Raw genomic sequence first — 13179 nt, 5'->3', positions numbered from 1 at the left:
CTCTGCAAACAGAGCCAATGCATGGTAAATTGATGACTGGGAGATTTACTTCAAAATCCCACTCCTGCTCGGAAGCAAAATGCTAATGTAGAGGCAGCCTTATGTGATGTGTAGAAACAATTCATTTGGTCCTTCCAAATGTAACTTGATTTGGTTTTTGTGTCTGAAAATATTTCTCATGGATGAGATTTCTGTCTCTTGAAGGAGCTCTGTCAACCCATGAGGCTAAGAGCAGGAGCTGATGGAGAGAGTTATTTCAGCATCCCAAGGCGGAGAGGAGAACAGTCACAGTGGGTAAGATTTAGTAGCACTTTGTAATAGATGCATCATCCTTCTCTGAGGCTATTCCTCCCGTGCTGTTGCATTAGTGGCCATTCCTTCGTCTTCTCTGCAGGCAAGATTGGCCGACAAGCTGGGTCTGGAGGAGGCAGCTTGATTTTCTCCCTGTCTCCTTTAGCTGGGTGTTGTACTCTTGCCAGTGGTTGTCTGTCCTCATAAGACTATCTGAGTCGGTTTGAATCCTTACAAACTATTTGACTTGTTGACCTGCCGCAATAGCTAATTCTGCAGGGCGTCTGCAGTGTGCTAAAAAAATAACAGCTTTCTTCTCATCACGTCCAAATTATGTGCCTTTTAGCTTAATAAAAAATTCTCTCCCTGCTCTAGGAGGAGGGGAGAAAAGGAGCATTAGGTCAGGATTCACCGCAGAGTTCATTTTCTTTCTTTACTGCCAAGCACCCCACTTTGCAGTCTGAGCCTGCTTTCTTTAAAATTGAAGACAAAACACCTAGTGACTGCAACGGGAGCAGGTTCATGTTTTTACTTCCCCTTTCTAGGTTAAAATCACTCCCAGCCTTTGTGATCTCTTCGCAAATAGAAGCTTCTGCTCCCAAAGGAACTGCCACAAAAATCTGGCTGCAATCTGTTCACATGCTGCTGGGTCTGTGTGTTTGGAGATACAATCTCAGTGCACAGCACACCCAGAAAAACAGTTTCCCATTTCTTTGGTGCTCTTCTTCCCCATGGACTTTTACTCAGAAATCTTCATTTGGTTATCTCTGGTGACTCCCAGGCCTGTCCTAGGGAGAGATGGCATGCAACCCTTGGCTGCTGAAATCAGAGGGTGAGGAGATGCTCTTAATTTCACAGGGACAGAGTTTGACTTTTTGTCTTTAAGGATCATGGGCAGCTGGAAAGATCTGAATAGTGGAAAATTAAACTTTGGGAAAGTAAAAGCTTGACTCTGATTTCTCGCCCATGCCAGCACTTCCAGGATTACAGCAGCTGCAGGGTGATACAGCTGGGACAATACTGAATCCGAGGTAAACAAGTTCTGCAAAGAGTGTCGTCAGGATCACCACAGGCTCCTTGGCAGTCTCCCATGCTGGCGCCTGTCAGCCATCACCCTTCTTCGTTCCCAAGAGCCTGAAGCACAGCCCTGACAGCCCTGCAGGGAAGATCCCCACTGCTGGTGTAAAGTGCTTGGCTGCTGCCTCCCTTCTACACGACCAACCTATTTCCAAGTGATGCCTTAGACCAGCATGAAAACCTACCTGTGTCCTAGCAGCTGCCTGGGGGGTATTGCTCAGGGAATGCCATATGCTGCTTGATCTATCTGTGTTTGAGGGAGTGAGGGTAGCACGGAGCTCAAAGCAAGAGGATGCCGTCACTGAGGGAGCGGGCATGGGATGGTGACCAACCCCAGGAGGGTCCCTGTGTGTAGTACTGTCACTCACAAACACAAAGGCTTTACTGGCTGTCCCTGACTGTCTGGAAGGGGCTTGATTGACCCTCCCAGTGGCTAAATCCTTGAAATAATTCCCAGTATAGGTGCATGACAGTACTACAGTGCCTGTGCCCATCACCTGAAGGGTTATTATTAATAAGCTTTTCTGTGAACAAGAAGGAAATTGCTTCTCTCATCTATTTTGTTAGCCAGCTTCTTGCAATGGAGATTATCTCTCTGCGCAGCCTTAGGTGACTGCCTTTGGTGCTGTAAGATACAACAAAAATTGAAGGGTCACAGCACAGGTTATCTTGTGCAAAGAAATGGAAATACTCACAGGAATGTTCATGGTAGTATTCATAGCTGGTTTGTTAGGATCAATTTTGAGTCCAAGGTCTCTGAGAGAGACAGAGAGACATAGCAGGAGAGAGAATTGCAGTCTCCTTAAAACAGCGAATAGTCTCCTGGTCTGGATTGTAAACTAGGTCATGGGAAATGTATTGCGGCTAGTGCACCATGCTGCGTGACGCAGAGGTATGCTAGCACCCACATATGCTGTACATGTATGCAGCATAGCACTGTATGCCACCACTATGTTTCCTAGCACCATATGCCTGTGCTGGCCAGGAATAATCTTCCTTAAAAAGCAACCATTAGTCTGGGAATCACACTGATGTGGATATGCTGCTTCTGATTTCAGAAGCAGTGTACAGCACAGGCAAGCCCTGAGATTCAAGTCACTGAATCAGATACGGACTTGGGTTCTTGTGGCATCAAAAGTCTTCAGTAGGGTTTTTTCCCCAACGTGGAATAAGAACAGCTTTGTAATTCTGGAATGCTGTCTGCAGGATTGGAAAGACTTTTCCTGTGCCTGTTGTTTGTGGTCTTACATCTCACAGTGCAATTACAACATTGCACTGATGCTAAGTTGCAGTCTGCTGTTTTGAGCAGCAAAACACAACAATACCAGTGTGATTTTGTTCCCAGCAGGCTCTGAGTCTTGGGCCCTGCTTTTGGCACTGAAACCAAGTAATGTGTGAAGAACAGGACTGTGTTCAGTTTTGGGCCCCTCACTACAGGAAAGACATTGAGGTGCTGGAGCGTGTCCAGAGAAGGGCAACGAAGCTGGTGAAGGGTCTAGAGGACAAGTCTTATGACAAGTAGCTGAGGGCACTGGGGTTGTTTAACCTGGAGAAAAGGAGGCTGAGGGGAGACCTTATCGTTCTCGACAACTACCTGAAAGGAGGTTGTAGCAAGGTGGGTGTTGGTCTCTTCGCCCAGGCAATAAGCGATAGGACGAGAGGAAATGGCCTCAAGTTGTGCCAGGGGAGTTTTAGCTTGGATATAAGGAAAAATTTCTTCACCAAAGAGGTTGTCAAGCATTAGAACAGGCTGCCCAGGGAAGAGGTTGAGTCACCATCCCTGAAGGTATTTAAAAGACATGTAGGTGTGGCACTTAGGGACATGGTTTAGTGGTGGACTTGGCAGTGCTAGGTTAACGGTTCGACTCAATGATCTTAAAGGTCTTTTCCAACCTAAATGATTCTATGATTCTATGATTCTATGATGGGATCTTGGTTGGCACTTCTGGGACATGCAGTGTGCAAAGAGCTGTGTTTACATAAGCCCTCGCTGTAATCCTTAACTCTTGTGGGGAGAGACGGTGATGTTTAAGGTGCTTTCTGAATCCCCTGTTCCTAGAACCATTGCATCTGAATCTGGCCTATGTCATAAAGCAGTTTATAATAATGACCATGTATGTACTTGTTGCCTTTGGTAAATACAGACTAAACTCTGCTGAAAACGGAGCCCAAGGTGGTTGAAAGTTGGTCCCATTTTACCTCCTCTGCAGGTCTTTCTCCTGTTTCTCCTAAGTATGGACTGGTGCCCTGTGATGAGGTTGTATTTTTGAACTGTGCAAGGAATGTGCATATGCACAGAAACAGTGATGTTTATATGACCTGAGTTCCTTGGAAAGGAAACGGTGCAGTCATTTGAGGTGGTGGGAAAAAAGTTCCTGCTCAACATTCTGCCCATAGTACTGCTCATGGGGCAATACTGAACAGGGATCTGAATTATTAGGTGAGGTCATTTGCTCTTTCTTTTTATCTGACGAAAAGCATCTTCACAACTCAAAGACCCATGAAAATTAAATGAAATAATAATAAGACCTCATTGCTGCATCTGTTGTCAGTGCTACTGCCTGTGCTTCAGCCAGTGCTGTTTGAACTGAAGTGGAGCACTCATGTCTTCTTTCTGGGTGGAAGGCAGATGGGAGCAGGAGACATAAATGAAGAGGGAGAAAATTAAGTGGCATAAACTAGCAGCACCAACAGCTGTTCATCTCAGGGTTGTCAGCTCAAAACCCAGGTTGGCATCCGTATGAAATGAGTTGCCATTTAACAAATATCCACCTGGTGTAAAGGTTCACAGTGCTACGTTCCCCTCTCCTCCTCTTCTCCCCGCTGCAGCAACCCCAGCAAAGTGTATAAGGAAGACTGGACCTCTGGAGGTCATCCTGGTTCTGCCCTTCTGTGCTCACCCCAAAAGCATAAGCATTTTATGACTGAATAGAAAACAGCTTCAAGCTGTAGAGGATACAATCAAAAATTTACGGAACATTTCCCAAAACTTCCTGTCCGGTAAGGAAGTGGGCAGAGGGTAGGACCCCATGCTGCAGTATATATGGAACATTTCTGTAGTTCCTGCCAGCAGCTATGTGGGAAACAGTGCCTGGGAGCAGTTTGCCAGAGGACTGCTGAAAGGTTTGGAGACAGGTCTTGTACCTGTATTTCAGGGATGGCCTGAGGCTGCCACACGCTTTTATACAGAATGAAAATACCCAGCCTTAACGAAGCAAGGTGGAAATTTGCTGTTTCTTAAACCACAAAGTCTCTGTCACTCAATCATGCCTTATCTGTGCAAGGTTTGCCACAAAGTTTTCATGAGCTAAGAGAATTGGGACCAATTCAGCCAGGACATTTCTTCACACAAGACAGACCGTATCATTATTAATACAAGCACCACATAACTCGCTCAGACACCTGCATAATATGAAATAAATCTTTCTCTTTAAATAACCTTTCTTAGAAATTTGTCTACCAGCTCAAAAATCCTGGGTCAAAACTGTAGTTGTCTGAGGTGTGTATGACAGTGTAGGTTTCAGTGGGGCTGTTTCAGTTAACGCGTGTGGCCACATCTGCAGCTGGTGTAGGACAGCACAGTTCCCCTGAAGGCAGGGGAAGGTGGTGTAACTAGATAAGTGCATTTCATCGAGTTCATGTGGGCTTACTTGTTTTCTAAACATTTCCTCTAGTTCTCCTATACTCATCCATTAATTCGGGGCTTTTAGTACTCCAAGGAATTTGACAATTATGTAAATTATGATGTTCTGATAACCTGTTTTCTGTTAAGAAAGGAATAATAAATATTCATTCTTTTACAAACTGGGCTTTTTGGAAAATGTTTTTAAAAATTATACAAAACCTTAAAGTGTCTCTTTAAATGTGTTTTAAACTATGAGCAACATGAAAGAGTTGGAAAATGGATACCTCAGAAATTGGTCACTTAAAAGTATCACCTGTAGTTAAAATAAGAGGCTATTATTATGTGTGGAGTCAAAGAGATTTTGGAATAAAGGCTTCATATATGGTGGAAGAAAAACAGCTTTTAAATTCTTTTACTCTGCAATACTGGTTATCTATATTTTGGGCACTATATATTTATTCCTCATGTGGTCTCCAAACTCCTCACAAAATTAGAAGATTTGGGATTAAGCAAGAAGTTCAGAAATTATGCACAATAACTAACGCATTACAGACTTCTTTAATCAGAGTTTCTGTTGCTGCATAAATGTTCACAGTATTCTCTCCACCTCCATCCCTTTGTGGAGCCACTCTGGTGTTAATCTCACTTCCACTCATGGCAGAACTTGCCAGAGATGTGTCTGTATGTCATAAACTTACATTATGTGTACCTCCAGCTACTAAAACTTGTTTGGGGTCTGTGCACCAATATCTGAACAATGCATTGCACCAGGATGATAGTCTTTTCATGTTATTTAAAGCTGATAAAGTGAAATATAGTGGCCTCTCTTGTTTAGTGGCTGAATGATGTAATTGTCTTGTCTGCCCTAAAAATTGATCAGACAATAGAATGCACGTTTTAGCATGTAGGCTGCTTATAAATGGTTGGCCATCAACAGTGTTTGGTGTACTTGATATTCATAATTTATTATTTTAGTTGTTTGGGGTAGATGTTGAGATCCCGTGGCACGTACAGGTTCCTACACTGGATGGATCCAACTCCTTAAGTCAGGTCTCTGGACTGATTAATGGGAAATGATGACATGATGACTAGTTTAATAGTCTCACTGAGGGGAGTATTCGATAATATTAGTCTCTATTACATTCCTGTTATAATTGCTTGCTGGAATATTCATGTAAAAGTGGCACTGCTGCAGTCAAAACAAATCCATTTTCAGGGTCTGACCTGATATTTATAGATTATTTTTGTTCTGTTTCTGTCTGAACAAGCACAAGGTGACACAGTAATTCTGATGTATATATGCTATAGTACATCATCTGATAATCAACTCATGTTTCATATGGCATGATAAACATGAGAACTCAATTTAGCTTGATGAATGGATAGCCCAGAATCTGTGGAATTTTTGGAGACCCACTGGAGGCTGGAGAGATGTTTTATACAACATTTGGAAACATTTGACTCTCCGGTGTTTTGTGTTTCTTCATGCCACATTCATGTGAGGAGGAATCTCTGGAATGAAGAAGGTAATGGAGAGATGGCAATCGCATCACTTCAAGATTATAGCTCTGGGTGCAGGCCAGCTGGACGTAGGTCAGCAAGACCAGGCCTTATCTATACTTGAAATATGCGTTGGTTTTAAATGTCCTCCAGTTAACTTTAGCTTGGCAGGCACCAAAGCAGCGAGGGCTGATAGACCCTCCAAGCTGAACTAACTGGTGGTGGCAAATATCCATTGCCTTTGCACTGAACTGGGACCAGTTCAAAGACTCTGAAGATGGCAGAAAATATTCTATTAACTTAACAGATAATGAATCAGGCTTTCAAGGGAGCACTCAGTGATGATTTTCCTATTTTATTGGCAGTCCTGATAGGGGAAGTTTTCCACGTTTAAGAGTTGGACCTTGAGATGAGGTTATGTTATGTGTGGGAGGAAGATTAGTCTTCCGCTATTGTCACGCATGGTCTGCGGAGAAGAGGTGGACCCACAGATGTGCCCAGCTCACATTTATGGCTCCTTCACTGACTGAAAGCTATAGAGCAACAGTGCACATTTTCAGAGACAAAACGTTATCTTTCCATTTTTTGTGCAGCACCTCAGTTTTGTGAAGTAGTCATGCAGCACAAGCATAAAGAGGTACCTGCTTCTGTGTGAGACAATAGGGATCTTCCTTAGGAGGGTTATTCCCTTAGAGTCACGGACAATGGAGCAATCTCATCTGTAGCTTGGTAACTGTTGTGCAGTACCTGATTTTAAGTAGCCGTCAAGATTCCTCCTTTCTGCAAAGCTGAGAAGATATAAGCAGTGGAAGAAGAGGAGGCTTTAAATAAAAAATATGTATATATAAGTACATTTATATACATACAATGAAAGAGAGGAAGGGAGGGAGTGGGGAGAGAGCAAAGGAACAAGCGAATACCCAAAGCACTTCAGGATCCTTCAGGATGAAAGGTGCTATAGAAATATATTATCACTATTACTTTTACCAATTGTACAATATTGCTAGCTCACTTACTTCATTATAGTCCCATTGCAACACTGATGATGTTACCTGGCCTATTTTAAAATAGATTGGAGTTTAGTTTTATCTTTTGCTGGGTAAGAAACCACTCTGAGAACTCTAGCTAATGTGCTTCAGAGTGACAGAACAAGTATGTTTTATGAAGCCAAATAAAAGTTTGCTTCATCAACTACTGCAGGGTATAAACAACTGTCAGCCATCTTGGGAAGTAGACATCCTTTTATTTAATTGCAAATTAAAAAACATAAACCACCTTAAACACAGAGCTACTGTCACATCAAATCAATACAGTAATTGTGCTCAAGCAGTTGGAAGGCACACGTTGCTCAGCATCTTGCATACTAAAAATAAATCAATCACTAGAGCAATAAGCAAGTCTTATAATATACGAGTAGATTACGGTATATTAGCACATTTTGTATTGTATGACTGCTTTTTCCCATTTGCATTGAATACAAAGGGAGAACTTTGTGATCCAAAAGTTGCTAGCAATTCCTTTTGTGCTGGTGAATTCCTGTTGATAAGAAAATTCCTAGAATAAGGCAAAAGACTCTCAGGTCATACGCAGACCCCAGAGCCAGACTTTGCTGCCTGAGTGTGAGCTGTTCTTTATTGGTTTTAGGCTGCTGGATGTGAGGATTTTAAAAACTTTTTATTAAATGTAGTAATGAATAAAGGTCTTTGAGACTGAAATCTTTGATCTGTCTGAATGGTTATCTGTTGGCTCAAAGAGAAAAGGTCTTAAAACAAATTCCAGACTTCTGGATTAACTTCATCAGTTACCCAATGTTTGGTGGTGTTGCAATAACTTAATCAGTTACCCAAGGTTTGGTCTTGTTTTCACTTGACCACTGCACATGTCTCATGGACGTGGAGGGAAGGATGCTCTCCCAGACAGGAGGGATAACTCCACGGATCACTTTGCAGGAGTGCTGAGGGAAGCCCTTACAGTGATACAGAATGACCAGGGAAGAAAAGATGCCAGATGCTCCAGTGTTCACAGCTCAACAGTACTTCTTAAAAACGGAGAAAATTTCTGCTTTCCCCTGTAACCACTCCTTCCCTATCCAGACATGTCTCGGCTCTGTCCTCTTATGAATCTGTAAATCTGCACCTCGGGTACTGTGTTCAGTTTTGGGCCCCTCTCTACAGGAAAGACATTGAGGTGCTGGAGCGTGTTCAGAGAAGGGCAACCGAGTTGGTGAGGGGCCTGGAGCACAAGTCTTATGAGGAGCGGCTGAGGGAGCTGGGGCTGTTCAGTCTGGAGAAGAGGAGGCTGGGGAGAGACCTTATCACCCTCTACAACTACCTGAAGGGGGGTTGTAGTGAGGTGGGTGCTGGTCTCTTGTGTCAGGTGGCTGGAGATAGGATGAGAGGAAATGGCCTCAAGTTGCAGCAGGGGAGGTTTAGGTTGGATATTAGGAAAAAATTCTTTACTGAGAGGGTTGTCAGGTATTGGAACAGGCTGCCCAGGGAAGTGGTGGAGTCACCATCCCTGGAGGTATTCAAAAAGCGTGTAGACAAGGCACTCCAGAACATGGTTTAGTGCCCATGGTTGACAGTTAGACTTGATGATATTAAAGGTCTTTTCCAACCTAAATGATTCTATGATTCGAAATAAAACCGTTACTGGCAAGGCCAGGAAAAGGCTGAAAGGCTCCTCTTGATGCTGGGAGCCTCTGGCTTTCACAGCAGTGCTGCTCTGTTATCACTACTGCAAAGACTAATTTCAATGCACAGCTTTTTTCATGCTGCTTGTAAACAAACCTTTGCAAGTGCTTAGCATTGCAGGTTTCAGCTGCAGGTAGGTCCTGCCTTTCTTTTGCCCTGTGTTCTTGCTAGACACTTGCCCTCTGACTTGCTAGTCTCCCTCTTCAGCCCCAGAGTATCCCCAACGAGTGCATTTGGGTAACTCCAGGCTTATTGGTGCATGTTGCTGCTACAAGGAGGGACACAGAGGTTGGAGAGCAACGGGAAGGCTTGCTCTTTGCCCACATTTCTCACCACAGCTTTTGCTCTGAACTCCAGCTTACGGTCGCCAGGTTGGAGAAAGCCAAAAAAGCTGTCTCAGAATAGCAGCTCCACCTTGCTCTCTGCCAGCCTCTGCAGCCAGGGAATTTGAAACTCATATAAAGGGTAATAAAAGGGAGATTATTGAGGTAGAGCTGGAGAAAAGCCCAAAGGAAGTTATTGTACCATATGGAAGTCAATTCTTTCCTAGTGTTAACTGTTGCTGCTTTTCTCTTTGCATCAGTACTTTATAGCCCTGATCCGAGAAAGACAAAGTATCACACCCTGATATTACTAAGCCATTGCTGTTGTATATTTCCCATCCACAAAGCTTTCAAGTATTTTATAAAGATGGCTGCAAGCAGCTCCTGAGAACTGAGGCATAAAAAGCTTAAATAGGTTTCCCTGAAAGCCAAGGAAAAACCAGGCAAAGAACCCAGGTGTTCAGAGGCTCCCATGTGTGTTGCTGCCTGCACCGTATTGCCTCCCTGGTCCTGAGAGCCTTTCGCTTTCTGTTTGAAGGTTGCACCAGGGATCCCAACTTGGGGAACTGCCATGGTACTGCTCTAAAAAAAGCAAGAAATACCAACCTGATGCAAATAGAGATTTATGGGGAGGGGATAAAAGTATTAGTGAGGAACCAAGATGCCCACAGACCAAGCCCCAGAAGCATTTGGCAGCCAGCCCTGGGTTCTCATCTTCAGCCTGTTACCCTACTCACGTTTCGGGAGCTGTAGACTGATAGAGCCAGTTTATCCAGATGATACCGGAGAGGTGATAAAAAGGAGTCACCAATTAGCTCCAGCTACAAGTGCTATGCAGTCGGAAGCATACAGCCCTGCAGGGAGCTATCTGCCTGAGAAAATATAGTGAGAGGTCAAACGCTGGCACTTCTGCCAGGCTCAAGCAATGACTATGTCAGCCCTCTCTCTCCAAGGCACTAAGCCTCTCACCGAAGTGTCATTACCCTGTCAGCTTCTGAGATGGGCTGAGAGAACATGTCCTCACAGGGGTGGCTGGTGTCCTGTTTGGAAAGGGCCAAGATCCTTTTTCCACTGGGATTGAATAGCAGGTGGCAGCGCCTGGGCTGGAACCTGAGCTGGGTTCGCCCTAGTTCGTAAAATTAGGGCACTCTTTGCTCTGGGCTGGGAAGGGTGACCGGGGAAGGGAGAAGGTGACCTGGGACACATTTTGATCCAGGAGGGCTGGGCAGAACACAGCTATGTACGCTGAGTGATTCAAGCCGCTTTTGGGTCAACGTCTTAATCTCCTCTGAGTCAAAAAGCCAGGAAACAGCAAGAGGAGCAAATTTCAGCTGAGTTGGCTTCGATTAACACCTTCTTTATGAGTTGTGCTCTGATGGCAGATGCCATGCATTAGCGTTATTTACGCATTAAGAGACCTATAATTGGAGACTAGCAAGTGTCCTCATCATGGTTGACCTTATTTATGGAGGAGCTGACATATGAATGTCAAATTTGCATCCATGACTTTTCTCCCCCCAGTAACTACTCTAATATGCAAATACTGAGTTGCAAAATGAAAATAAATAAAACAGCTATTTTGGTTATCTCTGGGAAGATTTGTGTTTGCTGTGACTTTGGAGGCTGTGCTGAGATTAGACTCTGTCACTTAATCAGGAAGTAAGTGAGAAAGAAAGACATTTCAGATGCAGGGATAGGTGGATTGTGAATTGTAAATAGCCTGCAGTGCAATCTAAGAGAAGAAGCAGGTATAAAGCACATTACAGGGCCATTTGCAGTTCTTTGTTCAGGTATAACTGACGCTTACAGTCATTTCGTTAAATATTCTGTTTATATGCTTTTCCATCCTGAATAAGAAGTTATCCTAGTCCCTGGAGTGAAGGAGATTCACAAAATACCTGCATTCATGTGCTCAAAGCAAGGCATTAATGGAGCCATGTAAGTAAAGGATATGAGGCATCAGCAGGGAGAGGATCAAGGGAACAAACTGTTCCCTGTTGCAATGCTGATTCTGCCAGGGGATGATAAAAAACAAGGAGGAAAAAAAGCCTTTGGGGCTTGCTGTGTTCTGGGTAGGAGATTTGGAGGGAAAGGCTGCTGGCTGGGAGTTTGCTGGGCAAATAATTTCACATTGGAAAAGGTCAGTTCATGATAAGTCAAAGATTTATGTCTTACATCTCAGACAGCTTTAGGAGTACCTTGCTACGGCACACTTTGTGGGCAGAGGGTCCTTTGCCATCACAGAAACGGGGCCCGTGGTCCAGCTGCTCTCCCATGGCTTAAGCACGCTCTTTCCCACAGTTCTACTCTGTGGTCTGGAGGGACCAGGGAGATTCGCTCCACACAGCTCTGATCGCCCCAGGCTCCCCGTAAAACCAGTGGTGACAGATAAGCGCTTCTGGAGAGTAATTTGTATCCTAGGCAAGCTGAAGTGCCCTTTGTCTTTTCCATGATTATCTGGACAGGTGATAAGACTCCTAATTTGGTGCCTGAGGTAGCTGCCTAACTTTGGTGGTATGAATCGCTCCCTCTGGGTTTGCAGTTACATCTCCAGGGACACATGATAATAAAACAAAACAAACAGTCCAGGATCTTCCAGGGGTTCTCAACCCAGTAACTCCATGAGGAGAACACAAACCAACCCATCCCAGAAGGACAAACCCTGTCTGCATTTACCTGCTCTGTTTTTCTTGCTACTGTGTGTATGGTCAGAGTCCTTCTGAGTCCTAGGAGTCTGCTCTACAGATATGGTTTCTTTAAATCACTGCTTTCCCTCCCACTCACATCCACCTGCAACTCAGCTTCCTTTCATTCCGGCTGGTTCCACAGCTAGGTGCCGTCCCCAGTGCTATGAAAACACAAACCCATTGCTCATCTCTGTTGGCTTGGTGAGTCCTTCAAATATAGAAGACCTCACTTTTAACAGCTTCTGACTTTGTGCTCCTTCAGGGGAAATCCCGGTTAGACCCAGCTTTGCAGAGAAACTGAAAAAGAGGACTAATTCTACTGCCTTTAAGGGCTAAATGTGTCTACTCATTACTGAATCTTAATAACAGTCCTCTTTTTGGTGATGGGCTAGCAGGCACTGCCCTCCTTTGCTGAGTATAAGGTGCATTTTCCAGACAATGGGTTAGCGCTGCAGCACACGACAATGGGCGTTTGATACAGCCAATTGCTATTCAAAATTTGTACATAAAGAGATGACACAAATTATTGTATTACAAATCTCCCAACTAATAGTTTGAGGATTAGTGCTGAAATGGTTGGAATGCTTTTTTCTATCACTTTCTGAGAGTTTCTTTTTTTATTCAAAACAATGTTTTTTCAAAGCTGTAATAAATTTGCATTAAGAAGGTTAATTGCATGAAATGCCAGAATGCAAAACGTCTCAACATTGTTATATTTCACAACTTGCTGGTCTGATGCTAAATCTCCCTCCATAATACTGTTTTTGTAAAATTGTCAGAAGTGTGACTTAAGAGGAAAAAAAAAAATCTTTGGCACCTTTAATTGTGTGGGAAGTAGGAAAATACATTGGCTGGTGGTCTGCAGGGCCAGATTTATGTACACGATAGAGTGCCAGGCACAGATTTATAACTGTTGCTGTAAGAGAAAAATCAGGCGCTCTCTAACGCAGGGGTATAATTCTCCCCCATCAAGTTGTGTCAAT

The sequence above is a fragment of the Haliaeetus albicilla genome, chromosome 12 (assembly GCF_947461875.1).
Source record: "Haliaeetus albicilla chromosome 12, bHalAlb1.1, whole genome shotgun sequence".
Lineage (NCBI taxonomy): Eukaryota > Metazoa > Chordata > Aves > Accipitriformes > Accipitridae > Haliaeetus > Haliaeetus albicilla.
Note: the sequence above shows the minus strand (reverse complement) of the source record.